The sequence below is a fragment of the Arvicanthis niloticus genome, chromosome 6, assembly GCF_011762505.2.
Source record: "Arvicanthis niloticus isolate mArvNil1 chromosome 6, mArvNil1.pat.X, whole genome shotgun sequence".
Classification (NCBI taxonomy): domain Eukaryota; kingdom Metazoa; phylum Chordata; class Mammalia; order Rodentia; family Muridae; genus Arvicanthis; species Arvicanthis niloticus.
Genome location: NC_047663.1, coordinates 88,457,612 through 88,484,011, shown reverse-complemented (window position 1 = coordinate 88,484,011; position 26,400 = coordinate 88,457,612). Strand labels below are relative to the sequence as shown.

The window sequence follows — 26,400 nt, the reverse complement described above, 5'->3', positions numbered from 1 at the left end:
GTTTGCCCTTTGTTTCACTGTGGGTTCAACCAATCACAGATTTAAACGCTGTGAAAACCAAGAGCTGAATCTACGTTTAACACAGACAGACTTTTTCTCTTTCCCTAGGTAACCTTCTACAACTATTTGCCTGGCATTTGCCTTGCATCCCCGTGATAAGTGACGTGGGTGTGCCTGTCAGTGTGTAACAGAAGGGACTTCACAAGTGCTATGTAAACCCAAGGCCACTTTATAGAAGGGACATGACCATCTCCAGATGCTGGTACCCATAGAGGGATTTCCATTCTTGGTGGATATAGTGGGACCCAGTAACTAGTTATCAATAGAATAAAAAAAAAAAATAAGATTAGTTGCTTGTTTAATGTCTTTCATTGACATGACAAAGAAAGTGGTCTTCTGTCCTCTTCTGAATTGGGACATTGGAAGAAGTGTAAAGGAAGCCCTTGTAGATCTAAGAAAATGTAGGTAAAGTGTGGACAGCATCAAGGTCCGGTCCGCTTGGGAGAGTCACTGAGTTACAATTACACTGTCCCTCTCTTCCCACCCTCCCTCCTTTCCCTTCCCCTCCTCAGTGCTGTCTGTCCTCTCCAGGGCTGGCTGTCTGTCCTCTCCAGAGCTGTCTCTGAGCCCTGCAAGACTCATAGCTTCCTGTCAGGCTTTCTCTGCACTTAGTCAGGAATCTGCTGCCTTCTGAACTTCCCCAATTTACTCATTTTTCTTTTAGGCTATCAGTGAGAGACCTGGCCTGCCTGGGAGACAGGTGAGTCTTGCCAGGCAGGCTAGTCAGGGTTTGCTTGTGTTTATGATCACAGGTCACAGATGGAAGAAATCTCGGCTGAGGGTGACTGTTCCTTTCTCAGTCACAAACATGTTGTTTAGAGAAGTCCAGATATTCTGTTCTGAGGCTCGCTATGACAGGGTGGCCTGGGAAACCATGGCTAGTGGCTGATACCCACTGGCCAAGACCAGACTCAGCAGCTTGTGCCCAAGCTTCAAAGTAGTTTCCAGATGTGAAGCCCAGAAAGGATTGGATGCTTACTTCAGATTACATTTGAAATTGTGAAACTAAGAATATGCTTGCTTTCCCTGGATTCACCATTCAGCACCTTCTGGCCAGGGTCAGTGGGGCTTTGCCCTTGGGTGGGTCCTGCATCCCAGGAGGGATGCAGGGATGTGCCCAATGTGTGAGCTCTAAGCCCTGGGGCTCCAAGGATCCAATTTGGATGCTAAGTTTTCCTCCTAGGCTTCCCCAGTGTAGACCACATAGCCAAGAGATGACCTAGGAGCAGGCCCTGGTCAAGGGTAGCTGCCCTGTGGAGTTTGCACAGAGCTGTCCTGAGGGTTTGGTGTCCAGCTCTTTCCCGGTGCTCCAGTGTAGGTTCTGGGGAATGAAGAAGTAGCTATCTTCTGGTGTGGCACCCAGAGAGCTGAGCAGCCCCACCCAGGCTCTGGGTCCTGAGGAGGCTCTGTGGAGGAGCTAGGACAAATGACATCTTCCATTGTACAATTGGCTGCTGTCATTGACACTGTAGCTTATGTTTTCACTGCTCCTGGGAGCCACACATGGCCCCAGCACAGGCAACAGAAAGAGGGGGACCTTGTGGGCCTAGCAGAGCATCCTTTAGGGTGAGCATGCCATCTCATAACACAGTTGTGGTCACCCTGGACCTGAGGTCACCAGACTTTTATTTTAAAAAAAATGATATATTTATTTTTAGTGTGTGTCTATCTACAACTGGTCTATGTGTGTTCCTGGTGCCTGCAGAGGCCAGCAGAGGGTGTCAGATAACCTGGAACTGGAGTTACAGATGGTTGTGAGCCTCTATCTGGGTGCTGGGAACTGGCCCCAGGTCCCCTGCAAAAGCAGCAAGTGCCCTTAGCCACTAAGCCATCTCTTCAGCCCCAGGCCACATAACTTTTGAGTCAGACAATGAAAAACTCTGACAAACCCAGCTAGGAATCTCTGGGGGAAAAATGGCTTTTACATTTCTCTCAATGATAAATTTGAAGTGTCAAGTGAAGCAGGAAAAGAAAGGTGTTTTGATCTTTGGGGTGAACATGGCAGGGATGTTTGATATCGTAGCTAGCATTCCTTGATGAACGGACTTCAACCACTTTGCCACGTAGCATGGGAGCGTGGAGGCCATGCACCTGTCTGCCTGATTATGGTTACCGTCCAAGCACCTACCACCATCTTACCTTCTCAGAAGAGACCTTGATTTAAAAGTCATGAAATATGTTCACGTTAAGATTCTTTCCCAGAAAGTCAGGCTGTTTTTACTTCTCCCAGGAGGCCAGAGTCCTTCTAGAGTCCATCTCAGAAGGAAGGGGGTGTCCCATTCAGTACACTCCATTTTGGAAGAGAAGAGGTGATACGGAGGCCTCAACACACTCCTATTTGGAACTTGTGAACAGTGGTCTTGTGGCTACCCCAGCTTCCTCTCCCCACACCCCAGTCTCCACCTAGCCCTTTTGCACCGCGGCTTCTGCCAAAACTGCCCTTTCCCCCTTTTTCGTCAGCGCTTCCCAGTGAGGCTGCTCAGTTTTGGCTTGTCTGGTTTCTGTGTTCATCCCCAGGATGTCTTTGGTTTTCACCTCAAAGGATTCTCTTTCCTCCCGTTCTTCAGCCAGTGTGCGGTTCAGACCATCTGAGCTCGGATGTATCCAGGAGAAGCCTGCTGTGGGTGGAGTCTCCTCTCACAGCATGGCCTTCAAGGATGACCACCCTTGCTCTCCCCCCTTCCTGGGCTGCCTCTGTGGGTGTCTAGACATGTTGAGCCTGGTGTGTGTGGGGGGTCGGGGGGGGGAGATTCTGCTGACACCTTAGACTCAGCCTCTTGGGTTGATGGTCTCTGGAGCCTTCCTGGTCTTTCTCTGCCTGCCTGGGGACAGTTGAAGACAGCAACACTGCTGACTGAAAGTCTCATCATAAGAGCAAGGTGGCCTTTGTTTTGTTGTTGTTTTCTCAGCAGTCACCAGATTTTGCCCTGGGCAGAGAAGGCCTAGGCAAAGGAAAGACTGCAGGCAGAGTAGAGAGCCTCTCTGGGGCCTGGCAGAGACCAGGGAGACCAGGGCGAGCGGTACTTCTTAGCAGAAGCTGGGCAGCCCCAGGGACATGGAGCAATGGAAAGCAGAGGGAATCTTGTTGCAAAACTAAGCATTTCTGCTGAGTTACGTTCATGTAGCATAAGGAATCTCAGCTGGGGCAGCTGCGCGGGGCGCCTGCTCGGCACTCACTGCTCTGACCTCCCAGACGTCTGCATTGAGGCCCATCATTTGCAAGGCACACCTGAAGTTCTTATTTGCTCTGCACCCCACCCTCGGTTTGAGTGACACACCCATATTCCCTAGAGAGCCCTTTTCCCCACTTGCAGCCCATTTGTGCTTAGGGTGAGGTGGAGGGCATTTCCTTCCCTCTGTCCTGGCTCTCAGGTTAGATGGTCACATGACCTAGGCTTACACAGGGCTCTTGATGGCCTCTCGAACTGGAACATTCTGGAAATAAGTTTCCAGACTGTCAGGAAAGCTGGTGAAGACACTTTTTTTTTTCCATTCCTACAAGAAATCCACTAGGCCTGGGTGGTTGGGGCCAAGGTAGCTGTGTGCAGTCTCATCTGAGGATGAGCCCACCCCACAGGCAGGCAGGGTGACAGGGCCATGAGCCTCTGGCCTCTCCAGCTATAGGGCTGATACCTTCTCTGATTAAACACATTTCAAGTTGAGTCTCATTTCCAAATGTAAGATTTTTGCCTATATTGCCAGTGTCCCTCCCTCTCTGTATTTTCCCGTTGTCTGAGGCTTACCACTGCCTGAAATGTCACCTGCCTTGCTGTATTTTACAGACCAGGGCTCCTAACAGCACAAAACAGAGACGGTAGTGGACTAACTGCCATGTGCGTATGATCTGTAGCCTTTACAATGGCCTTGCTAATCACAGTTACTGAAGAAGAGACTGAAGGTCATGGAGACAAGGACTTCAGCTTGGTTAGTAAACAACAGAGCTAAGATGCCCCTCATAACTTTTGGTTCTCTTTTGGGGCTTCTCTGAGAGCTAGCACCCACTAGGCTCACTTGTGTCGGTTCCTCTTGGTAGCACGAGTGTCACATAGCCTGGGCTTCATGGGGACATTCTGTGTCTGACTTTGTCTCGTTGTTTTTCTCCTTGTCTTTCCTGTCCACGCTCATGGCTAACATGGCGGCTGTACTCCCGATGCTCAGGCTCACCCACTATTCATGGCTGGGCCTCTCTAGGGCAGGACAGCCATCTAATCAGGTTGCCTTGGGCCAGTGGACCTGTCTGATGTCTTGGTTAGTCCATTCAAACTAGATGGATGGGCAGGAGCAAGGTAGTGATACCCCAGAGGAAATTACAATGCTGTTTCCAGGAAGGGTGCCTGCTGCCCTAGCCCTCACATGAGTCCCCAGCATCCCAGACAGTAGCCCCCTGTGTGGCTCCTGGTATGGTGTGCCCTAGGCCCAGTTGCCAGAAGGACACCGAGAGACTGAGCACAGCCTTGTCCAGGTGCTGGTGAATCCCTGATGTACCCCCAGGATGCATGGGACTCTGCATAGCCAGAGAAATGGGGAATACCATGGAAACATCCCACTTTACATTGAAGTGCAGAAAAAAAGGCCTGGGGATGGGGGCCATATGGTGGATAAAACATGGTAACTGGGCTCCAAAGAGCATGTCAATTTCTATAGGACAAGATGGTGGGAACCTCACCTGTGACAGAGGGGAACAGTGCTGCAGGGTGTGGGGAGGGGGGATGTATGTGGGGAAGAGAGTATGGCTTAGTAACATGCAAGGTAGGAGTGGGAGGGAAGATGGGGCTTAAAGGAGAAGAAAGAACAGAAAAGCAATCTTCATGAGCTTTCATCTAAGTGTTTCTGGTTAGCCAGGGGAAGTTACTGCTTCTTGGCCCAAGGGCTTTCCTTGGAAGCAGAAGGGTTAATTCAGAACAAGATGAAGAAATGCTTGCAGGGATTTGAGGGAAAGGCAGGGACTGAATATGCAGGGAAGACAGGGCTGTTAGGGCAGGAGCAGCTAAGGGGTGGGTCAGCAGCCAAACCAATAAAACCAAGTCTTGCCTCACACGGAAACTTGGGAGTCCAGAGATCAGGCTGGCTCCAGCCCAGGGACCTGAAGTTACTTCCTGGAGGAGGTGACACTACAACTAGGCTTTAAGGGATGGGTAAGAGTTTGCTATGGAGAAATGGAGATGAGGTGCTCTCAAAGCCATCCCCCCTTTCATGAAGCCGGAGCACACTGTGACAGCTCGCCAGGGACTGTGTGTGCTCTGCCCTGCTCCTAGGGTCTCATTTGTCTTATTAGGTCATCTGCTGTACATCAGGACCCTGTTCCTACATCCATGAAAAAATCCCAGAGACAAACAAGTGCTAAGTTTTAAATAGGCTGCATGGCAGCACATTGTGACAATGATCCTGCTTCGTCATTGGCTGTGACTAAACTCTTATTAAAGTAAAGTTCATTGCAGGTCTGACAGGGGCGGCCTTGGTACCACCTGCAGGTCCATCCAGCAGGGTCTTAGGATTGTCTTCATGGAAAGAGGGGGACACCGTGCCTCAAGAGTGTCAGGCTTAGAGTTTGTCCTAATGCATGTGAGAGGGCCCAGTGCCAGGCTCATTGGAGGACACCATGGGCAGAAGTGCTGACTAGGGTGCTGGGTACAAGCCAGGGCCCAGAAATAACCTGGGGTGCCCTCTGAGTGGTCTGGACTTTCTCTTCCCCAAGAGAAGTCATGTGATGTTTATTTGACATGCCTGTTTATTTGACAAATATTAATCAAGCTTTTACTGTACATTAAGAAGACTCCTTTCTCCCCTGGCGTCTGTCTCTCTGCAGGAAAACAGAGGCTACCCTGTAAGCAATTAAAAATACTGTCTTCAGCTAGTGAGGAAGACTTAGACAGTTTTTTAAAAGTAAAAAGCAAGAGCAGGTAAGCAGCGTGGGCCCAGGGGTGGAAGGAGGGGAAGCCCCTCGAGATGAGAGCTGGCTGGATAAGCGCAGGCTCCAGGAGCACAGTGCCTGGTTCACAGAAGCTGGCATGCCAGGCTCTACCTGTGTCTTACACAGGACCCCAGAGAAGTGTCGGCCCCTTCCAGGGCTGGGAGTTGATCCCTGTTGATGTCAAGAAACCGGGATCCTCCATTTTTTATTCTCCTTCTTGCCCCTCTAATAAAAAAAAAAAAAGAATCGCGCTTTTCATACTGCTTTAAAAGTACATGTCTATAGTTAGCAGTGGCATAATGTGTTTTTCAAAATAGCTGGTGGAGGGAGAGGGTTTTGAATGTTCTCATCCCAAATGATAATGTTTGAAGTGATGGATAGGCTAATTATTCAAAGAGGATGATGCCCTGTTTACAACGTGTATGGGAACATCCCACAACGCCTCATAAACGAGGACAGGAACGCTAGCGAGCCCCCCTCCCCCCCCCCCAAGATGCTGCCTTCCTAACACACGGATTTCTCCATCCAGGAGAGTTAGGTATCCTGATGCTCGCAAACATGATGTTGTGAATGCTTTCCCTGGGGTGGAAAGTGGGAGAAGAGCTGTGATGGTCTGGCTGTGTCTTCCAAAATTCATTTGGGAGTCTCAGTCCCTGCTGTGACACAGTGGGGGCCAGAGCCTACTGGGAGTGGCTTAAGTCACAGTACTGTTCCTACAGAACCGATGTTGTTCTAGGGTTCCTTTGCTTGCTTTCCTTTGAGTCTGTCTGTTTGTTTGTGTTGCTCCAGAAAGCCTCCTGCCTCTGCCCCTGCCTCTGCCTCCCAAGGGCTGTGGACTGGTTTTGTTCTCCGTGGAGAGGTGTGTTAGAAATTGCATCTTTCCCTCACATGTTTTTGCTGTTGGTTGGTTGGTTGGTTGGTTGGTTGGTTGGTTGGTTGGTTGGTTTGTTTTCCCCTCTTATGCTTTCCATGCTGCCTTCTACAACATTATCAATCAGCTTGGGGGTCTCACAGAAGCTAGGGAGAGGCTAGCACCATGCTCCTAGACTTCCTAGCCTTCAGAACGGTGAATCGAATTCCTTCTGCTTTTGTGTGGGTAGAAGGGCACTTGTGCGTGCGTGCGTGTGTGTGTGTGTGTGTGTGTGTGTGTGTGTGTGTGTGTGTGTGTAGGATATCAGGTATGCACATGTAAAGGCCACACAAAGACACTGGTTGTCCTGCCCCATCCCTCCCTACCGTCTTTTGAGACATTCCTCTCACTGAACCTGGAGCTCACCACTAGGCTGCTGGGCAGCCATTTCCAGGCATCTCCTGTGTCTGCTCACTGTTTCCTCTCTTGCATCACAGGTGGACACGTAGCCAAGCCCGGCTTTTTGTGAAGGTTTTAGTGTTTCAAAGTCAGGTCCTCGAGCACTCTTATCTTGCTGTCCGAACTTCTATACTTTATAAGTTTGGGCTATTCTGGCATAGAGGTAGACCGAATTAAAGCCACATCTCAGATGATTCGGGGATCAACTGGCACACAAAATGATGAGTACCATAGTAATGGGTATTCAAAGCTAGAAATGACCACATAAGGATACCTCCTCTCATTAAAGAAAGGTAGACCAATTTAAGGGCAAGCATTGGGCTTCCTGAATTCTATATTATGAGAGATTTGAGACAAAACTAAAGGTGCACTTTGGTTAATAACCACTCTGGGAAAGTGGTGAAGGTAGATTTGTAGACAGGAGGCTAGAAACAAGAAGAATGTTTAAATTAAATTTTAATTAATTAATTAATTAATTAATACATTTTTAGTGGCTCTGGTATTCATCGGTGTTCTGTTGCTATGATACAATACCCGAGGTTGGGTAAGTTATAAATAAAAAAGCCTAATGACACATCACCAGCTCTGGTGAGCCCACACAACCCCCACCCCTGCTACCTTCCTTACCTTGTGGCACATGGTGTCACAGCTGCAGGAATGCACATGAGGAAGAGCCAGCCATGAAACCAGAGACAAATAAAATTTAATTAATTAATTAATTAAATGTATTCATTGGGAAGAGCCAGCAACGCGATGCTGAGACAGACAGTGTCACAGTGAGCTTCAGTCGTTTTACTTTTCAACTGCTCTGAAAAGACTCCACGACTAAGGCAGCTTATAGAAGAAAGAGTTTATAGGAGGCTGGTGGTCTGAGAAGGTTGGAATTCATGGCCATCATGGCAGAGCATGGTAGCAATCCTGCATGGTACTGGACCAGTAGCTGATAGCTTACATCTTGATGGACAAAAGGCAAAGAGAGAGAGAGAACTAGCTAGAACTTGGGGGGGGGGGGGGCTTTTGAAACCTCAAAGCCCACCCCAGTGACGCACCTCCTCCAATAAGACCACACCTTCTCATCCTTCCCAAACAGTTCCACCAACTGGGAATCAAGAATTCAGCTATATGGGCCTATCGGGGCCTTTCCCACTCAAACCATCACAGTTATCAACTTAACCCACTTGGGAAGACAGAACCTCAGTTGAGAAATTACCTTCATCAGATTGGCCCATGGGCACAGCCCATTGTGCCCACAATAGAGGCTCAGCCCACTGTGGGTAGTACCATCCCTACGCAGGCAGTTTCTGGCTGTATAAGGAAAGTGACTAAAAAAATGTACACAGGTGTAAGCCAATAAGGTTGCTCCGAATCTCTGCTTCAATTCCTGCCTCTGGATTCCTGCCATGGGGTCCTGCCTTGGAGATAGACTGTAAACTAAAAGTCAAATATCACCCCTGCCTCCAAGCCAGTGTTTTATCACAGAAACAGAAATCAAACTAGGGTACATGCAAGCTCTGTGTAGGGGCAGTGATGGAGATGGGAGGGGGTGCAGCTTAGAGAATTATCAGTGATGATGAAAGAATGAGAAGTCAGTGCAGAACTACAGGAAGGGCCTGCTGGAATGTGGGCCCTGAAAACAGCTGCCAGAATGGTACACCAGGCCCTTCAAAGCTGCCACCAGGTGAACCCAGGATGACTCTAAAGCTAAGACATTCCAGCAGCCTGCCTGCAATTCCTGTTGGTGATGTCCTTACCTCAGACTCCACACACTCACTGAGTACTGACTGGGGAGTCATCTGTGCCTTGTGGCCCACTGGAGTTTGTCCTCCAGGACTTCATGACTTGGGGGTTTGGTTCATAAGCTGAGTGCTGGGACCCTGTGAGAGGTCACTAGGGACAGAACATTCTGGAAGGGATTGAAGTAGTCTTGTGTGAGCAGGTTGATTCACAAGAGCCCCTCTCTGGTTTCATGGCTGGCTTTTCCTCATGTGCATTCCTGCAGCTGTGACACCATGTGCCACAAGGTAAAGAAGGTAGCAGGGGTGGGGGTGGGGTGCGTGTGCTCACCAGAGCTGGTGATGTGTCATTAGGCTTTTTTATTTATAACTTACCCAACCTCGGGTATTGTATCATAGCAACAGAACACCGATGAATACCAGAGCCACTAAAAATGTATTAAAGACAAGAAGCACAGCCTCTGATCTATGGAGAGTCTGGGAGAGAGCAGTCAAAGCCACATCAGCTTTGGGCTCTGGTCACTGAACATTTGTGACTTACAGTGGCTAATGGAAGTCCTTCTTGGGTTTGGTATAAATTACTGTAAGCAAAGCAGGGTTGTGACTGTGACTCAGCACAGAAGGGAAGTTGATTAGCTCCAGAAAGTCTCCCTTGATACAGATTGTGAATGTATACTTATTTATGCGTGTTTGTTTGTTTTGAGACAAGGTCTCATTTGATAAGCCAACTTGCAGTCACTATGTGCGTATGAGTCTGACAATCGTGATCTTCCTGCCTCCAATTCCTAAGCGCTGGGATCAGAGATGTGAGCCACTGTGCCTGGCACGCATGATTTTTGCTTATGTTGTTAATTAGGCTGGTTTTAGTTAATCCAATGTTCCACCTTTTGGGGGGCCAGGCACCATTCTGAGTGCTAGAGAACCAAACAGACCCATATTCTTCCCCATACAGATTTCATACATACACAGCAGGTCAACCGTCCCCTGTGGGTTTTTTTTTTTTTTTTTTTTCATGTCAAACAGGCTTCAAGGAACACATTACAGCTAAATGTGCAGCTCGAACCCACTAACAAGTTACACTTCTTATTTCTCCATGAGGAGTGAATAATCACAAGGAGGCTTGGTCTACACATGTGCCAGGCAGCCAGCAGCATGCAAACACTGGGGCATCTTAAAGGTGAAGTAACAGACAAAAAGCCCAAGTGCCCTACTCTCTGGCTGAGATGGTTCATGCTCTGTCACACCCACTGCACAACTGTGTGCTTGTCACAGGTATTATGGGCATCTCATGGCAAAGACACTACTAAGTATAGGGTCTTAGTAGAGGAAAAAGCACACTGGTTTCCTTGCTCCATTTTCAGCATGCTGGAATAGTTATTTATTTAATGAATAAAGTTACAGGACACCCAACTAAATTTTAATGCAGTATTTGCAACATACTTATAATAAAAACAAAACAAAAAAGCCCAGTTTGTCTGAAACTCAGAACTACCACAGTGTTCTGTGTTTGTTTCATCCAGTAGCCCTAACTCTGGAATTCTCGGAGGTAGGTGACGTGTGTTTCCACAGGGGATCAGTGAGGCTTCACAAATGCCCTTCCCCATCTCGCTGGTCCAGAGTGGGGTATGATTCCGGCATCTCCCCTTCAGAGTGCAGAGCATCTGTACTCCATGGAGGTCAGAAAAGGGAGAAAGCAGCCCATGCAAACGGTGTGCCCGCAAGGCTGTCCAGTGGAGAGCTGGTCCAGGAGGGCTCTGACGCTTTCTTGTGATTAACAGGCCAGCCAATGGGGCTAGAAGTGCAGGAAGCCATCTGGAGCTGCCTGCTGAGTCACAGGGCCTGGAGGAAAACAAGAACATTGTGACTCTGGAGCAGCTGAGAGGCATTTCCCTGGAGATGGCAGTGGGCACCAGAAATAGAAACTGCTCCTCTGCCATAACACTGGGAGGTTGGAGTCTCTAATAATCCTTGATCTAGTGACCACAAGGCTGTAAAGTTCAACCCTTAAAGGCTTGGACTGAATTCGTGAGAAGGTGGAGCCACCTCATTTTATACAAAGGAGAACTATTACTGTTTATATGTTAGCTGTTCAAACCCCAGCTCTTCATTCGTCTCTTCTTGCACTTCTACCCTTGGGTTGTTTCCTACACATCCTGACTCTGTTTTTCTTCAGAGATAAGTATCCTTGTCTCCTCAAGATAACATGATGGAGGACCCGAGAGACAGCTCCGCCCCTAAGAGCAAGCGCTGCTCTTACAGAGAGCCTAAATGGGTTCTCAGCATCTACCACAGGCAGATCACAACCACCTGTAACTCCAGCTCTGGGGCATCTGAAGCCTCTGGCCTCTGCCCAAACCTCCACTCATGAGCATGTCCCCCACAACCTCCTCCACATACATATAATTTAAAATAATAAAACTTAGAAAAGTAAAAATAGCATAAGGGACTAAATAAGTCCTGCAGAAAACCCTCTTGCTCCCACAGATCTGGTGCGCAGAGTATAGCCAATGAGTTGCAGGTCTCAGTAGCCTAGGGATACCAGGACATTTCCCTGGTAGGCTGATGTGGTCATTACATGGAACCATTCATCTTTTTTCTCCAGTGAGCATTAGACAAAGCACCCAGGGAGGTCTGAAGCTGGCCCTGGGAGCAATCTAGTTGCTGAGGCTACACACACACACATACACACACACACACACACACACAGGATATTAACAAAACAGCCATTCTCCTCTCCCACAAACACTTCCTTCAACACTGAACCTGGCCCATTCTCTGCTTGAATGACAGAAGAACAAAGTTAAGACCGATGCTCCAAAGCCATTATTTTATTGCTTTTCTATGTCTTAATTATAATTTTTAATTCTTGAGATTATATCATTTCCCTCTGCCCATCCATCTAACCCCTCCCATGCACCCCTTGTATCTGAATTCATAGCCTCTTTTCTTTAATTGTTGCTACTTTAAATACATGTATACATAATTATAAATATACACATAGATATTAGGAATTGCCAGCTCTGTTGTTACTCGGGGTGGATCCCTGGGGAGTGAATGGGAACTTATGAAGCAGAGTCTTGCTGGAGGAGGCAGGTCACTTTTCCATGACGTAACCCATGATGTAAACTGCTTTGTTGTACTGTGTCTTCCCACAACAATGTGAACCAAAACCATGAATAAAGTAAGTCCTCCTTCCCCTGCCCGAGTGCTTCCTCCTCTCAGTTGTCTGTTTGGGCATTGGGGATGGGGGGGAGGCCACCACCACACCCCTACTCTACCCTCTGCTGTGATAGTGTCAAACTTTTTAGTTTCATATATATGTAATTAAGTATCATGCTGTGACCATAAAATATGGAACAAGATTATGTCAATTTAAGTTAAATTAAACTAAACTCACCAGACAGCAGTGTCTAAGGAAAACAAACAGAATAAGAATAAAAAGCAGTACCATTTCTAAGGGGCTTCAGATCAGTTCCGCTTCTCACTGCACCATCTCCTCCACACTTTACTAGAACCCCATAAGCTCAGCCACAGGACCCGGAGGTGTTCAACTGCATAGCTAAGCAACTGAGTTTGGATAAGGTAGAGGCTTAAATGAAAATAGGGTCTAGACTAGAAGTTCTACAGATCCATCCTGATCAATCGAAACCCTTAAAGCTGTGGGGTGACCTTCCCACTTGCGGGAGGGCAGGACTGGGTCGGTAGCTCCCAGCTGCAGCTGACTGAAGGAAGGAAGTGTGCCTGGCCCAGAAGATGCACAGTACATATCTGCTCAAGTGACAAAGGCATTTGCTTTTGGGGAATGTGACTTGGAAGGTGGTTTGTCTGATCTGACAGTTTAGTAGCTGTGAGTTCTCTGTACGACAGAGTCAGAGTCTGTGCTCTTATCATTACATATCATGTGTTGACTGAGTGTTGGATTTGGGGACAGTATGGAAGCTCTGAGATCCACCCTATCATTTATGGCTGAAGTCTACTGTATTAGCTTCTCTGGAGGAACAGAACTGATAGGTTGAATCTAACATATATGTGTACACACACACACACACACACACACACACACACACACGATTTGTTAGAGTGGCTTCTGGGTTAAGGTCTTACTATTCCAACAATGGCTATTTCCCAAAGGAAAGTCCAAGAACTCAATAGTTGTTGAAACCACAAGTCTGGGTGTCTTAGCTGCTTGTCAGTATACACCAGAATCCCAAAGAAATAGACTCTAATGCCAGTAAAGGAATGGTCTTGCCAGCAAGATCTTTCTTCTTCTATGTTCTTTATATAGGATGGCATCCAAAGGTGTGGTCCCAACTCAAGGTGATCCTCCCACCTCAAAAGATCCAGATTTAGGGCAGGTCTTCCACTTCAAATACTGCAAGTAAGAAAAAACCCTCACAGCCTCTTGGTATTTAGTTTATTCCAGATGTAGTCAAGTTAACAATCAAGAACAGTCTTCACACCTACACACTCCTTTTTTCTAATCTATAAAATGGGAGTGATGATACTTGTCTCCTGAGATGGTTGTTAAGAATAAAGGGATGAAGAAGTGATTTGAAGAAGTCTTATATGTGGTCCTTAAATATCAGGCATTACTTGTGTTGGCTTTTCAGGCTGAAATCTAAAATTCAAAATACTCCAAAATCTAAAGATTTGGGGTACTATCATGATATAACAAATGATAAAATTCCATTCCTGGCCTGGCCTCTCATGATGAAGTGTCCACAACTTAGTTTTGTGCATGAAAGTACCTGTAAATACTTGTGTAAAATTATCCTAAGGCTATGTCTTTTTCTTTTCCTTTTATTTTGGTAAAATATTCTGACAAATATCAACTCACAGTTCAAGGTACACTTCATTGGGGTGGGGAAGGCCAGGCAGAAGGACATATGGCATCCACAATCAAGAAGCAGAGAGCAACAAATGCATGCAGTGGCTCAGCTCCCTTCCTCAACTTACAGAATCATAGGGAATGGTGCCGCCCATAGTGAGCAGGTCTTCTCACTTCAATGGATGCAATCAAGATAACTGCCTAGTTAACTAACTTTCTGGTGCCTGTCTCTCAGATAACTTAGACTCTGTGAAGTTGGTGATTAACACTATTCAGCACAGGCTGTGTGCACAAAGTGTATAGGAACAAATATACACACATTTAATCTTTGGACTCCATCCCATCACCAGGTTATCTCAGCAGAGTATGAAAATAGCAAACCTGAAACAGTGGTGTGGATAGGGGCTGTTGAGAATGTGTAGGCTATTGAAGAGGTTTAGAGAGAAGCCTAGAAGTGTGTGAGGAACTCAGCATAGAGACTCAATGAGCAACAGCTGTCACCATTATCCTTCCACCAGCATCACCAGCATCACCAGCATCACTGCAGCTGCAATAACTGCTCACAGAAAACAGAGACAAATGCAGTGAGGCCACATTTTATTTAGAAAAGAGACATCTGGACCCAGGAGCAGGGTTCTTTGCCAAGTTCAATACTAGATATGTTCTTTACCATGTTAGGTTACTGTCTGCCCAAGGTCATGTGGAGTCCCCTAGCCTTCTCCTGCATCTGTCTCTGACTTACCTAATTCTCCATCTTTTTTTTGGTTCAGCCTTGACATCTGCCCTGGTGAATGTTGCTTAAGCTGTTGTCCCTCAGACTTCCAATCCTGTTTCCAAACTTGTTCAAAGCCATAGGTGAGTTTGCCGTGGCTCTAAACCATATGGTCTAGACCTTGGTTTATTATTTTTCTTTGGCTTGTCTCACATCGAAAACTTAAAATACATTTCTTCAAAAGGGAAAGTTACTCACCACCATGAATAGAAAGCCTGCACCACCTACTGTAGATAGAAGCTGCCCATAAAAAGAAATAGCATGACATTAAAGCAATGCTATTACATTTCAGAGAACTAGGGCTGCCCATCAAAGACTCTGGGCTTAGGGCCTGGACCTGTTTGATTTCCATTTAAGAGAGAAATTTGGAGAGGTGCTGTGTTTTTCAAAAATGTTAAAAATGCGTCAGAACCAAAGGAAAAAAATTTCCTCTTGATAAATGAGAATTGAAAGAAAATATAAACAAGAAAAGTCTGTCTTACCACAAGTTCCGTAGCTTTTTACTTCATTGTCTTCTTTCTTTTTAGAAACTTCTTTTCTCCAATCTAGTTCTTTACTGAGAACAACTAGGGAGAAGATTGCCAACCCCTGCTCGCTCTTTTTATCATCTCAGGAAGACCTGTACCCTGCTTTGAAGTGGGAGGGCTCAGTTAAGAAGCATTCTTCCCCGAGCAGCTCCAGGCCCTCAGTGACTATGGGCTTTCATCTGAAGACATGTTCTTTATAGCCTAGGTCCCTTTGAGTTGCTGTTGCAGAGCCTTGCGTGTGAGTGAGTGCTTGTTTCAACAACAGGAGTTCCTCTCTCAAAGCTCAAGAGCTGAAGAGCGCGGTATGGGCAGGCTTGCTGTCAAAAGGACTCACTTCTGCTGTTCAGACACACCCTTTCTGCCTTTCCTTTTGAGTATTTTTGAGACAAGTTCTCACCATACAGCCTTCACTGGTCTCTAACTCTCCATGTAGTGCAGGCTGGCCTTAAACTCACAGAGATCTGCTTCCTTCCGTCTCCCAAGTATTTGGATTTAAAGTTTATGCCACCAGGCCTATGTCCATAGATGCCTTTCCTTGGCAAGGTCCTCACAAGGGACAAAGCATGCTGAGTCTCTTTCATAAAGGCATCAACCCCATTCCTGAGGCTCCACATCATGAACCAACGGCCTTCTCTTCCCTGATAACATCACCTAGGAGTTAGGCCTTAGTTCAGGGGGGAAGGAGACATTCAGCATAAATGTTCTCCTTTCTGCTTACAAAGTGGTCTTGCTTTTACTTTCCCGATGCTGTGGATGGAACCAGAGCCTTGCAAGCACTGAGCAGACACTACTATGAAGCTATGTCCTTCAGCCCTTGGTTTGTTTGTGTTTGAGATGAGCTAGCCCTGATCTCACCATGGAGTGAGGCTAGCCCTGATCTCACTGTGTAGTGAGGCTAGCCCTGATCTCACTATAGAGTAAGGCTAGCCCTGATCTCACTGTGTAGTAAGGCTAGCTCTGATCTCACTGTGTAGTAAGGCTAGCTCTGATCTCACTATGGAGCACACGTTGGCCTCTAACTTACTCTGTAGTCCAGGCTGACCTTGAACTCACTAACATTTTGCTTCTCCTTCCTGAGTTACAGGGATATGCCACCACACCTTGCTGAGAGCAGGGATAACACACCCAAAGAAAAGCCCCAAGGGATGGGCCGGGTCACTGATCCTCACTAGGCCTGAAGAGGTAGGACTCAACAAATGTGTATATATATATATATATATATATATATATATATATATATATATACATTTATTTCTAGAGTGGCCAAAATGAATGGTGCTTGAGTCTTCCCTATGTGATGCCCGCTAACAAAGTGGCGCTGTCTTGATTGGTCTGTGATTTTTCTCAGCTTCAGCCTCAGCAAAGTGGCATCATCGGGTGGCATACTGGAAGATTCCGTATGTTCATCTTCATAGGTCCTTCACATCATGGAAGAGGATGACATGTAACAAACGACTCCACGAGCAAGCTAGCAGCATGCCCTCTGGATTAGTGGGCTCTGCATCCACTGACTTGACCAACATCTGACCGAAAATGTTCAACAGAAAATACATTTTTACTAAAAATGTAGAGTCTTCCCTTTCTGACATTGCTCCCTAAAACCACAGACAGTGTAGCATCTGTGGTTTATCTCCATCGGATGTGGGGGATGTGCATGGCTTGTCCGGCAGTGCTACATATCTACATAAGGGCATCCTGGAGGAGGGAGGACCTACTCTGAATGAGGGCAGGACCACTCCACAGGCAGGCTACTGAACTCAATAAAAAAAAAGAAGGAAAGGAGGAAGCCAGGTGAGTGCCAGCATCTGTTGTTATGCCAGCATCTCTTCCTATGTTCCAATCTGCCCAGTTGACAGTGAGCTCCCAATGTCACCATGATAGACTTCATCTTCTGAGCCAGGAGCCACAATAAACCTCGCCTCTGAAGTGCTGTTCTGTCAGGCATTTCGTCTCAGCCATAAGAGAGTAATTGATACAGTTATTCTAACTATAGTGAGCCCAGATGAGAAGCCAGCACAGGGAGCAGTGCCTGGATGAAGAGGGACAGAGCTTGTCCATCACAAAGTGATGAGCACAGTGAACTGGAGGCCAACAGATTCTTGTCCCCAACTGGGTGGCACCACTTGAAATTTAACTGGCATCTCAAGCACCAGAAGCTCTCCCTGGTGGGTTTAAAAAAAAAAAAAAAAAAAAAAAAAAGTCCATTGGAAGGACATTAGAAGAAAAAGCTAAAAAACCAGGTCTTGATAGAGAGAAAAATGCTTGTTTCTTAGGAAGTTGGAGATGGTTAAGATCAAGGCCAGGACCAAAGATCTTGCTTCATTCTGTTTTCTTTATAAACGTTGGCTGCTGCCACTCCATGCCCTTGGGTTTCTCTGCCCAAATTTCCGTGTGGGTTTGGTTGAAGATTTTTAAAACAGAGCCCCATAGCCCATGCTAATCTCAGCCCTAAAATGTATCAAGAGGATGGCCCTGAGTGTCTGCCTCTCCCTCTGGGGTGTTGGGATGACGGGTGTATGTGGCCACGCCTGCTCCTACCTAATATGTTTATTACAGGAAGAAAGAGTTTGGTACAAAAACTTGGGTCCTGTGCCAGCCCCTTAGCAAGGCTAGAGGGGTGCCTTTGTCATCAGAAATCCTAAAGCTACTTGTAGATTGGCTCAGCTCTCCCACGTCTTCAGAGAAGTGTTTCTGTTCAGTGGATAGTGGGATGCAGAAACACACAACGGGATAACACGAGGAGACTAAGCCACTGCGGGGCACTCAGCCACAAATAAGGTATCTGTGCCACACCCTTTTCTGAGTGTCTCAGAAAAGGGATGGAAAGATTTTATGAGGCAGAGGTGAGGGAGGAGCACAGAGAACACTCTTCTAGGCAATGACAGAACCAATGGGCTTATGGCGGCCATGGTTTCCCGCAGGAATGCTGAACCGGATCAAGCCACTCAACTCAAGCACAGCATGGAAGGGTTCATGAGCCCCAAGCCTGAGCTATGGACAGCTATGGACAGCTGATGGCTGTTGAGAAGCAACAGTCAGCTCCTGGGAAGCTGGCCGTGCTCCAGTAGATGGCCTCCCACATAGGAGTAGACGGGTGTCACACATTGGAGTTGATGGGTTATTAATTTAAAAAAAAAAAAAGGACACAAAGTTTGGGATAGAGAGGGGAGCAGATCTGAGAGGAGTTAAAAGGAAAAGACCAGCAAATATGACCAAGGTGCACTGTATGGAATGCTCAAAGGATTAAAGAAATGAGGAAGAGGAGGAGGAAGAGGAGGAGGAAGAGGAGGAGGAATGGAGAGAGAGAGGGGGAGAGAGGGAGGGGAAGGGAGCCGAAAGAGGGAAGGACAGGAAAGGAGGAGGGGAGCGGGAGAGGAAGGGGAAGGGGAGGAGGGGGAGGGAGAAGGAGAGATACAGAGAGGGAGAAAGGGGGAGAGAGAGAGAGAGAGAGAGAGAGAGAGAGAGAGAGAGAGAGACCAAGATCAGGCAGCAGGATGACTCATGGGTGCCTGAGCAACAGAGGGAAAGGTGCTGAGATGGACTCTTCCTCTCAAAAGCAACCCAGGACCTTCTCCATGTCTGCCCCAGGGGCCCTGCCTTCAGAGTGCCTCTCCACTAGTCGTGCATCTGGAGGACTCTATTACCACAGATAGCTGCCTTCCTGGGCATGTGTTGGATCCCTCCAGACCCAAGTCCTTCCTGCTCTTGTGCTCTTGAGCTGTCTCGTAGCCACCCGGCTGTCTCCTCCATGTGTGCGGCCTGCTCTCCATGTGAGAAGCTTTCCCTCCAGGAGAAGCCTGAGTGTGTGAGGAGATGGCTATGTGTGGTTGTCACAGTAGAGCAGGGAGTGCAACCATTCTCAGGGGGAACCCTGCTAAACATCAGTCATGCACAGGACAGCCCCTGATCAGACCCTAAATGTCCATAGTACTGAACTGAGAACCCTCGATCTCCGTTTAGACCCCTCATGTTCCCCATGAGGCCTTCCTCAATTATCCACTCAGATATCTCCCTCACATCCCTGACTGCCTTTTCTTGTCACCCCAAATGACAACATTTGTTTGGTAGCTGCTTGGAACCTCTGCCTGGACTAGAAGAGGGGACCTATGACATGGGCCTTACTCATGCTAGGCTTCCCTGGCACACAGTGTGTAACAGAGTGAACAGGTGCTGCTCAGCTAGTGTTGATGAGGGAATGGTTAAGCTCCTCAGAGGCCAGGGGTCATAGAGCCACAGGAAACCCTGCCCTCCTTGGTCTGGCCATGCTCATATGAAGCAGACTCAGCCTCTGTGGATGGTTGGCAAACACCATAGGCTTCCTGAGCCTGAGTTTCTGCACCTCTGCAGAGGGGCTGTTAAGACTAAGACTGGTCCTTTTGTCAGAGGCTGTAGCACAGAGCAAATAATCCATTGGCTTGAGAAAATGCCAGACTCTGAGGAGCCTAGCAAAGGCCATGTGTTGTCATTGCCAGGATCTGCTGGGGCAGGCAATCTGGATGAGTGAAGGGGCTCTGGACTACTACCCGGAGATTAGGGATGAATGCAGTTTGCAAGCCCAAAGCTGTCTGCATTGGGTTTGGCCAGCTCTTGGTCCATCCCTGATATGAATGGAATAAAGACTTTGCCAAGCCCATCAGAGAGCCCGGAGTGATGGTGGCAGATGGCACTGTCCTTGAATTACAAACAGGAGGAAGCTGAAGTGCTCCATTTTTGCAACAGGTATGGGCCATGAGAGGGAAGAGGCAGGGCTTGGCCAGAGAGGAAGGATGTGCCTTTTCAACTGGCTACTCCTGAAGGTAGCTGAAGTTCTACAGTAGTGGTCTTTTACAGCTATAAGTAACTTGGGGGATTCTCCATTTCATATAGACAGAGAGCAAGTGAGCTTGAGTTTGCACAAGCATCTTCTGTGGAACAATCTGAGACCTTGATTCTTTGAATAGTATTATTTCTTCACTGACCCAGGACAAGGCCAGTGACAAACCCTGTCCTGTGACATCCGGGCTACAGGCACCTCTGGTCTTCAGAAGACACCTGTAAACAGATATCATTATCTAGAACGAACTCAGGGTTGGGCACAGAACTCCAGGCACTCCCCTGTACTGGCCTGCATGTGAGCCACTGAGGTACAGTGGGAACTGTCTAACGCGCTGGCCAGAAACCTCGCCATCTCTTACTCTCACCGAGCCTAACTTTCCTTCACTATAAAACTTGAGAAATAACAATGTCTGGCTCCTAACTATGCATACACACAGATATACTGTGTGTATGCGTACAGACATGAGTATAGCTTCTCATCTTCGCCATGACACATAATAAATGGTTAAAGAAGTATTAGTGTTGTGGCCAGAATAGGCTTTAACACCAGCCTACCCTCTGGGCTTTGAAGCCCTAAGGACAGCTCCTGTACATGGATTTGTCCTTTGTTCTTGGCAGGGCACCTGACACCTGCTAGGGCCTCGGTAAATGGTACTGACTAGTGGCTGGAGACTGGAACCCTTAGGGACACCCACTTCTTAGTCAGCACCATGTGACACCACGGAATGCTGCCAATAATGCGTGTGACTCTTTGTCACTAGTTTGGACTTTAATCCTAAATGGATAAAGCAACCCTCCTGTCCAATAGTGAAGTGGCCCCAGTGTGTTTTCCCAGCCTTTCTCTGCAGCAAGAAGCCTTTCCCCAATCACACCATAGGCAATTTGCATTTAAATTGGTTTTTGCTCATTACAGAACTCTTGTAGGTCAGCTGGAGTTCTCATTCTCCAGAGGTGAGGCGGTTTGGATTCTCCATTTCCCACTTGAGGGTCCTTCACACCACCTCCCTCTCTCTCTAATATCTCGATAAAGTCACAGAATCTCATGGTGGAGACGAGATATTTTAAGGCTGTTTCTCCGTTCTCACCTACATCTATGTGAGGAGGAAGAGAGCAGAGGATCCTGGATTTAAGAACTCGGGTCTCATTTCTTTTAGCACTGTCCACAAAGTACACTGCTGAGTGCTGGGCTTGTTGAAATAAATGGGCATTCCTGCTGCCCTCCAGGGGGTCCCTGGCTAGTAAAGGAGATAAAACGAAGGCTTGAAATTAAAAACATCACCTTATATTCAAAGGACTACTTAATAAATGTCAGAATGAATTCCAGCCAGGCAACAGGCTTTCAGAAAGTGTTCATCATGAATGACAATAGCGTTGCACATGTGTATGTGCACGTGTGAATGTATGTGCGCGTGCACACACACACACACACACACACACACACACACACGCACATACACTGACATCTCTTCTAAGGTACTCCTAAGTATCTTCTAAGACAGAGCTCCTTAACGTCTCCACTTACAACCCTTCCATGCCCAAGACACTTTCACACAGTGTGAACACACAGGAAAACAATGGAGATCCACACACCAAATATTTCCTGATAACAAGTCAAATGTATTTAGAGTGATTCTTACATACATATAATTTTTGTGCTTATTAAAAACAAAATTAAACTTGCATGCAGATGAGAAAGGTGAACTTGTTTATCAGTGCATAAAAGATTGGCTCTCGGGTGAATAGATGTGGAAGGGTGGGGAGTTCATTAATATTTTTATTTCATGATTATTGGTGCCGAGAATGGCTCTTTATATAGATATGAAGCACAAAATGGCAAAAAAATGTGTTTAAGGCCACGTCCAAAAATGTTGGAAATTCTGTCCTCATCCCAAGCTAAAATATATTCAACAAGTTTTTTGAGGTCCATTAACTCAAATAGAAATTTAAAAAATAAAATAAAACATGGACACAATCCAGTGCAAAGAGGTACTAACATGTACAAAAATAAGCAAAGTCTTTATTCTCCATAATGAAACCGTTGTGTTTCTATCCGAGCAGACAACTTTGTATGTACAGTACAAAAAAAACCATCGTAATTCGTTACATTTGATAGTCTGAGCCCAGGTGTGTAGGTCAGTGAGCAGCTCTTTGCGGCATGAGACATGCGCAGTGCAGAGAGCATGCGCTCTAATTTCAATACCAGGGCTGCCGAGTTGCCAATTGAGCATGCCAGGCATGCCACGTGGCAAGCACTGCTACAAAAACTTTGGTTTCATTACATATTATGTCAGCACAATAATTCTTCTCCCCAGAAACCCTTTACTATAGCCATATTTTTGTGACATCGCATCTCATTCAAAACATGACTCCACATGGGATCACGACCCCTAGTTTAAGAAACTCAATTCTGAAGTGATGTGGCCAGCAACTTCCTGCTGCCATGCCTTACCGTCCTTGGACTTTATTCACTCGGACAGTACAATAAAGTTAACTCCTCCCTTCAAAAGAAAAGGAAAGGAAAGAAAAAAAAAGAAAAGGGAAAAAAGAGTCCAGTTCTAAGGTACATCTTAAGACAACATCCTAAGATACGTCCCCCACACACATGTATATGCACATTCATGTGACACTAACTATATGCATATGCATCAGCTTGAGTTCAGCTTGAATGATACTTTTCTGAAATGCTGAGGAACAACAGTGTTTCTGATTTTGGTTTACTGGGATGGACAGATAAATAAACAAACATAAATACACACACACACAACCTAGGAGTGGTCCATAGTCTTAACAACAGATTCATTTCTTTTATACTATGTACCTGTAGTCTATAGGTTATTTTACACAATGTATTAAGCAACTTTGTGCATGGAACCAAGTTTCAGGATGTGGGATTCTCCACGGGAGGTTTTCACTTTTGGACACTCCCAAGTTCAGAAATTTGGATCAGCTATACGTACACTGTAGTCATCATTTGCTCTTTATGACAAGCTTTGAGAGTAGTTCAGTCACTGCCACTGTTTTATAGATGAGGAAACCGAGGCATATCTCTACCAGATCTCTACCAGATCACTTGCCCAAGGTCATTGATAAGGGGGAACATAACTCCTGTAGCATTAGTGGTATACTGCTGAACATGGAAGAGAGCCAGACTTCAAGCCACATACCTGACTCCAGAGCCTGTCCCTTTAATTCTGTACGACACCACACCTGGTAAGGAGCAAGACACTCCATGTTTCCTTACCTCTTCCCTGACGTAGCCAAGATCTGAGACAACGTTGGCTGCAGGTCAATTCTGTGAACAGCAAAAGAGAATGGCCACGTCTTTGTGAAGAAGAGTCACGAGGTACTTCGGAAGAGGCCCGTGTAGGGAGTTGAAGGGTGAGGAGGAGTGTGACAGATGAATGGGAAGGGAAGACTGGTTTGTTGAGGAAGAACATCAGTCCTCCAAAGATGACTAAGCATGGAGGGCCTTGTTCTAGGGACCCTCCGGTTGTAGGAGAGAGGCGGCTGAGCAGGCGAGGGAGATGCAGAGACGTTTGAACAGGTGAGGGGCGTGACCTATAGGGTTGCCCTCTAGCTCCATTGGAGGGTTTTCTGAATTCAGGGAAATCGGAGACAAAGAAACAGCATCATCAATAGTTGCAGTCAGCAGCTGTACTGAGCTCCATCTCAGTACAGTACAACAGGAGGGTCAGGCTGTTTTGCCTGGTACCCACCAGTGTGCACCATGGAGCTTTATCCACTCAGAGGGAGTGGCTTTGCAAGGTTCCCCTGTGGCATTGGGTTATCGTAGTGGCATTTGGGTATGAAATATAATGGGACACAGTAATCTGGTCTGGGTAAGCTACTGGTGTCAGGACTGAAAGATGGGGCTCAGGTTTCCGTTAGCCCAGCTAAATTAGATATCGACTCTTTCACCTAACACCAGGGAACAGAAAACTTCTCTTCAAAGGGACAGAAAGAAAATATTTTAGGCCTTTCAAGCCCTATGGTTTCTTTGCTCATGCAGCCATAGACAGCGCCTAAATTGTAGCATGTCTCAATAAAACTTTAACAAAATGGGGTGGTGGGCCAGATTTAGCCCTAGGGTGGGCAGCAGATCCCTGAGCTATGAGGTACCAACTGAGTGTGCCAGGTAAGAATCCCCAAGAAGGCACACCTTGCCAGGCAGAGTTCGGCCATGCGTCTCTTGGTGAAGGATCCCCTCCAGGTCAGCAAAGTTCCATTTGAAATGCAGGCTGGTTCCATGTCCAGCCCCAGGACTGCTTGGCAGACTAGACATCATGTATCGGGAATTTGGTCTTCTGTGTGGTGATGTTTGGAAGTAGTGGGACCTTTAGGAGGTGGGGTTATAGGTCATAGGTCATTAGGCATACCTTAGAAAGAATTAAGGTAGATCTCAAGAGACCAGGAGTTAGTTCTTGAAAGAAGGCATGTTACAAAAAAATCCTTGTTCTGGCTTCCTGCTGCAATGTCCTGTGAACTGTGACTGCCACATAGCTTCCCTGCCATGGTGGTGCCAGGAACTCACTAGAGCTGAGCTGATGTTACACCATGGTGTGTGTGTGTGTGTGTGTGTGTGTGTGTGTGTGTGTGTGTGTGTGCCTGGGATCGCATACACACATGCTCTATAGATATGTCTGCAGCCCAATCTTTTAGAGGCATTTTCTTAATTAGTGATTGATTGGGGAGGGCCCAGCCTATTGTGGGTGGTGCCATCCCTGGCGTAGGGGTCCTGGGTTCTATAACAAAGCAGGCTGAGCAAGCTAGAAGGGGAACAAGCTAGTAAGCAGCAATCCTCTATGACCTCTGCATCAGCTCCTGCCTACTGGTCCAGCCCCATTTGAGTTCCTATCTTGACTTTCTTGGATGAGACAAATTAACCCTTTCCTCCCCAACTTGCCTCTTGGTCATGGTGTCTTGTTACAGTTATAGAAACCTTGACTAAGGCAGGCATCAAAGCACTTTATCCACCTAGCCATTTCCCTCAGCCCAGTCCATACTCTCAAACCATTGTAAGCTCAAGGAACCTCTATACTCTATAAATACCTACTCTTGGGTGTTTCTCTGTAGGCATGAAAATGGACTAGAAATATCTCATCCAGATGCCCAGGCCCCGCTACAGCTGGAGTGGACACCCTTTCCCGTCACTACTGTTGGCTATAAATGCTGCATGAGACCTAACACCAGGTAAGTGTTCTCACCTAACTCCACAAAAACCCAGTGAGGGAAGCAGGCGTCATGGTGTCTCCTCACTGCCCAAAGAGCCTCAGCTCGTCACTGTCTTACCCACAGTCACCTGGCTAGCGGGCCTCAGAAGTTTGGAACTCAGACAGTTCACAATCCAAAACGGCCATAGTCACCAAACCAAGCTCAGGTTAGCCTAAACCCAGGCTGGGGCTGGCAACTTGTGCTTGGTCATGACACTGCAGTAGACAACAAGCAAGTGCCACGAGGGCAAACCCATCCAGTTTCAACCAAACTTAAGAGCCCGAAGGAGTTGCGGCTCTCAGAAATTCTGTTACACAAATAGGTGTCTGAGTCACGTCACACAAAGCAAATAGGCATATCTGTGAAGACATGGTCACAGAGGGCCGGACAAGAAGTGTGAGGAGACAAATGTTCTCCAGTGTTTACTCTGCCCAGGTCAAACAAGGACTTGTGGGAGTCTTGTCCCTCTCCTTCTGCAGAGTGTCACATGGGGTAGAGCCCAGAAATCCAAATGTCCTGTGTGTCAGTTAAGTCTCTCGCTGTTGTGACATAATACAAGTCAAAAGAAAGGTAAGGAAGGGTTTGTGCTGACTTGCAGGTTGTGGGTACAGACTATGAAAGCAAGGAAATGGTGGCAGAAGCAGACAGCTGCCAACAGTTCCTCACATTGTGTCTGTGGCCCAACACCAAAGAGATGGTTTGATAATCAGAGTGTTCTCCTTTTTATTCAGTCCAGGCGCTCAGCCCATGGTACTACCCACCTTTGAGGTCAATCTGCCCTGCTCAGCTAAAGCTTTCTGGAAACATCCTCAGAGAGACACGAAGAGATTTGTTTCCATGGAAATCCTAGATCTCAAGTTGTCATGAAGATCAACTGTCATACCATGAGAGTCATGCTTGGTGAAGGGAGTCTGGGGCACACTGGGAGTACGACGAGGCAGGGATACCTGACTTGGCCAGGCCTCAGGGAGCTAAGATAATCTAGGGGACAGAGTGGTAACCAAAGGTGTTTCATACAGAGGGACCAGTATCTTCAAAGACATGAGGAACTGGAGGAGGAAAGGTCACTTAGAAACATTCAGCTGGTAGTGTTAAGTCAGGTACTGGGTGAATTTGTCACCAGCCAGGCAGCCTGAGCCACTCTGAGATGGAGGTCACCCCATTCTTAGCTCTTCTATGCAAGGAGAACAATCTTTGAGTTCTCAGTGAGACAAAGTACTTGCCAAGAATGTGG

At 46.9% G+C, this 26,400-nt stretch overlaps 1 long non-coding RNA gene across 2 annotated transcripts; it reads left to right on the top strand.

Moving 5' to 3' along the window:
* The first annotated feature begins 4,812 nt into the window (after positions 1 to 4,812).
* LOC143442850 (uncharacterized) lies at positions 4,813 to 16,705 on the top strand. Of its 2 annotated transcripts, XR_013111393.1 has the most exons (4): positions 4,813 to 5,960; positions 14,612 to 14,696; positions 16,225 to 16,322; positions 16,489 to 16,705. It is a non-coding gene; the product is annotated as an uncharacterized LOC143442850 (long non-coding RNA). The 2 variants fall into 2 exon arrangements; XR_013111394.1 differs by lacking the exon at positions 14,612 to 14,696 and having other exon boundaries at positions 4,821 to 5,960.
* Positions 16,706 to 26,400: the final 9,695 nt, after the last annotated feature.